Below are 4586 nucleotides of genomic sequence, written 5' to 3'. Positions count from 1 at the left end.
ACATTTGAAATTTAAAAACTTCTAGTGATTCTGAATTAGAACTATTGTGAACTCTCATAAATTGCCAAGCAATGGGCGGCTGTGGCCCTCTAGATTGGTTCTGTGGGTTACAAATTCTTGATAAGCTTTCTTGCTTTTAATTATACAATGTGAAATCTCTCTCTCTCCTAGAGATTTCCCGTATTTAGTGTGTTAATCAAAACCACAATCTTCATGATCTTCTGGCGGTCAAGAAATTGCTTATACCTCAATTATGGCATTTAAATTGCGAAAGTTTATATTCCTATTATACATGCCAAGTTCTTGTTTTTAGTGCAGAATGAAATTTCTTATCTAGTTACGACGAGGACGGGAAGAGCGATTTTTCCAAGAAGTTCTATACGATCAGTATAGAATAATGCTAATGGTGCTAGAGCACTAATCTAGATTGTCACACTTGATAAGTTCAACTAAATGAATCATGTGACATTACATTTAATTAAACCTATCCTTTAATACCATGCAATTACCATCTAAATGGATGTTTATCACCAATGATGTTAAATGGCATTACTCATTAGTACAATGGGCAATAAAATATACTCAAGAAATATGAACACGTGGCGTTACGAGAGCCGTTAGATTGAATTATGGAGGTACAAGATGCTTAGGATACTCCAAATGAATAATGTATTCTAGAGGTAACAGCTGCTAAACTATTTGTAACCCTACCAAAAAGAATTGAAATTCACCAAACTGGAACCAGACAGTTATGGTTAAGTTTGGTTCATGGAACCATTTGGTTCCATAGGTAATTCTCTGTTAAATCCCCATTAAAACTAGACCATGCCCCCTCCTAGCTTTGATGGTTAGGCAAGAAATCTACTCCTCTCTAGCCAAACTTGGAATTCCATAAGAGACCAGAAAAGGCAAACATAACTACCTAGAAGAAAAAATAAACTATACATTTGAAATGAATAATTACTCCAAAGTGAAATGTATAAAAGAGGTAAACAAAGTTTAACAGTTCAACTACATTAAGAATCGATGTTTGTAAGTGCCATTGGTTAAATATACTCAACACTAATGTGAAGCTAGCATGGCGCAATATACATTCCATACTTGTCACGTACAGATTGAAGAGATCTACATTTCCTTTGTTTAACTGTCCATGGCCAATGTTCAACCCAAGATTTTGTACTTGCTGTCTAATCTTTTTTATGGACTATAACGAGATGCCTGTAAAATGAGAGAGTAATTTCAATCCTCAACTAAATGAATGCACTCAACCTAGAACCTACTCATAATGCTTTTGCAGGTCTGACACCTCACCTGTATGTTAAACATTATATAATTCTATTATGTACAAGTAGCATTATTCTTTATCGTGATCGTCTCTTTTATACGTTGAATGCTCTATCCATAACTTGATCTATTCATAATCATTCTCCACTAGTAGCATTTTGCTATCATTTTAACAGGTTTCTATTTAATATGAAAAGCTCAAATTGACAAATATATCCGGTAGTTGGTGTTCGTGATGGCAAAATGGACCTGCTGCCTAGTTACAGTAGGGCCGTGACTGGCCTAGTTATGGGCGAGGCTTGGCACCAGGGCTCAAGTTACACCAATGAAAAAAATGAAAAGAGAGAGCAAGGTTCTCCGAACAGAAAGCCATTTCTCTTTGCAGCGATTTTGAAGAGATCTAAAGGCCCTCAAATCCTGTCGTCGGCCCTGGACTATATGTGGCCTGTGCCAGCCTGTTTGTCACGACTAAACATGTATTTGATTTTCTTTGAGCATGCATGCACATGTCTTAGTGTGTGTTTGTGTGTGTGTGTGTGTGTGAGGGGCGGAGAGAGAGAGCGCTTACATCAATCTTATCTTTTGTGTTTTTCATTGCTCGAGCCCTCGGTTCTCGAATCTAAGCTGAAACACTTCAAAAGAGCTTGTTTATCCAGCCCGAGATAGTTGCAAGGGTGGTTTGGATGCCTAAAAAGCCCAAAAAATATAGAATCATTCAATGAAGATTCATCGCATTCTTGAACTTCCTCTATCATCGTCTGTCCACTTGTTCCCGCATCTCTATTAATTCTTTGGTTCTCATTTACCTGCTATGATAAAAATTTACACATTTTCTTCCTATCAATCAAATCAAATTAAACTTAACTACCAAATTGTAAATTCATTTGTATAAGTAACAAGTTCAAACAATAATCTGCATCTTTCGAAAGAAAAGTCAACAGGATATGCATTCAAGTTCTTTTTAGTCAGTGCTAATCAAATGGGCCCACAGAAGAGAGATGCAAGAAACTTAACTCTCATTTCCCTTAACGATAAGAAATAAAAAATTGAAAAAAAACTATTCACAAATAGGAACAACTGATGTCCAGAAGAGGACACCAGTCGAAGGATCAAGAAAATTTACAAAAGGGGGAGTACATCTAAAAGAAACTCAAACAACTGTATACTTTTTTAAGTTTCCAAGTTTTACGTCTTAGTTTCTTGATTATAAAATTATTCAAATAAGTTCTCCTATTCCTTTTCTGTTATGGGAAACTTCTTCTCAGGTAGCGAGACCGAAAGTACCCATATGGGCATATCAAGGCAAATACAAACGACCTCTACAATGAGAATATACTCATTCACAACATATTTATGATGATGTTAAAGGTTCTATTTCTTAACAAAGGATCATTAGAGCTTGAAGGAAACTTCTAATCAAGAAGAAAAATCAGCTTAGCAGACTTACTACAAATTTTGACGAACCAGAATTAATATGCTTGATACTTGAAGTGGACAAGATAGTTGAAAAGTTGCATGTAAAACTACGAAATTCCCAGTTATTGGCAATTCAAGTTTAGTAGAGTTTTAAGTTCAGCATTCTGGTGAATTTTGTTGCCTATCCTTCTATAATTTTTAGCATCAGTGATGGTGATTTTTCAGTATAAATTTTTCCGAAGGAACTCTGAGGATAAGCGTATTAAACAAGCTATATTCTACTAATTTAGGGTTAGTTCCTCTGTAACAATCTAATGAACAAAGAGAGAGTAAGACTGAACGTTCAGCTATACAAGGAAACTAGTTAACAAAAGATAGCCAGTCCATAAAATCAGCATAATAAATGAGACTTCAGAAAGATTTGATTCCAAATTCGTGTGAAATTCGAAGTCCTATGTTATTAAAATGATGCAATATAGACGTCCCAAATTTGTTCAAAAGCGAATGATACTCAGGGAAAAAAAAAAAGTTTAACTCAGATGAAGAATCAAATTGCATAGAAATGTCTGATTTTATTTTATTCTTTTAATTACTTAACGATCCTAGTTTTAGACTTTGCAGGATCAAGATTTCGTCAGGAAAGAAAGAAGAAAAACTGATGTAAAATTGTTCAAACATAATTGAACATCATGGAAGAAAAAAAAACCGAACCATATACACAAATAAAAAAATTCCACGTACTTATCTATGTATACTTATTTTCTGATGTTTTTCAATGAAAGCTAACATAAACTCGTGTTTTTCCTAAAAGTTATCTTTTTCTTTAATTACTGAAACCCATAACCTAAAATAGAGGCTCATAATGGTCCCGATAAATGTATAAAGTTGCAAATGAGTGGGGCCCCTCAGGACACATCCAAGTTGATGGAACAATCACATTGGGGGGTTCTGGAACCAAGTGTGGGGAGTTCGATTCCTGATTGGAGCAGCCAAGTGATGTAATAACCAGAGGAAGGGTTGGAGCAGCTTGGTGATGTAATAACCATGGAGGAGAATCCTTTGGAGAAGGAGTAAAAGCTATGTGGGAACCTGGAAACCAACAAGGGCACAACCTGCGATTTACCTCCCTGAGTAGCTGAGAGGCCGGAGGTTCAGGGACGAAGATTTAATCTGGCGCAAGTTGGGACACCTCGTTAAAAAAAAAAAAAAAAAAAAAAAGAAGTGAAGTTGCAAATGAGTGGGATATCAATACACTTTTTCTTATCTCTCTTTTTGACAATAAAGTAGAATCCGAAATCCCCATGCTTTTGCCAGATGCTGAAGCAATCCTTTAAATATACAGGCAGAAGCCCTTTTTCAAACTTGACAGTAATTCTATGCTAATAAGTAACCTTTTAATATGCAAATGATCATAACTTGCATTCCAAATATAACATGTCCACTTACCAACAACTCGTGCTAAAGTAGAATCCGAAATCCCCATGCTTTTGCCAGATGCTGAAGCAATCCTTTAAATATACAGGCAGAAGCCCTTTTTCAAACTTGACAGTAATTCTATGCTAATAAGTAACCTTTTAATATGCAAATGATCATAACTTGCATTCCAAATATAACATGTCCACTTACCAACAACTCGTGCCTCCCCCAACCCAATCACCGACCCTCACAACCGCAAGAACACTTTTCCTAATAAATTTGAGATCTGCTGTATGTATCATTTCCGGGATCATTTGAAATATCATAACATTTGAAATATCCAAAACTAAATAAATCCTTGGAAACTGGAACAAAGCACCTTAAATTAGGCCTAACCGATTAACTCTAACACGTTCTATCAAGGTCACATTCTTATTAGAGGACAAGGCCTAGATCAAGTGGTAAGAACG

The 4586-nt window shown here is 35.7% G+C and overlaps 1 long non-coding RNA gene across 1 annotated transcript; it reads right to left on the bottom strand.

Moving 5' to 3' along the window:
• Positions 1-921: 921 nt before the first annotated feature.
• LOC111393514 lies at positions 922-4151 on the bottom strand. The gene is made up of 2 exons (XR_002702436.1): positions 1853-4151; positions 922-1218 (listed from the first exon to the last, which is right to left on the bottom strand). It is a non-coding gene; the product is annotated as an uncharacterized LOC111393514 (long non-coding RNA).
• Positions 4152-4586: the final 435 nt, after the last annotated feature.

Source organism: Olea europaea, chromosome 4 (assembly GCF_002742605.1).
Source record: "Olea europaea var. sylvestris chromosome 4, O_europaea_v1, whole genome shotgun sequence".
NCBI lineage: Eukaryota > Viridiplantae > Streptophyta > Magnoliopsida > Lamiales > Oleaceae > Olea > Olea europaea.
This window is presented reverse-complemented; position numbering and strand designations above follow the sequence as displayed.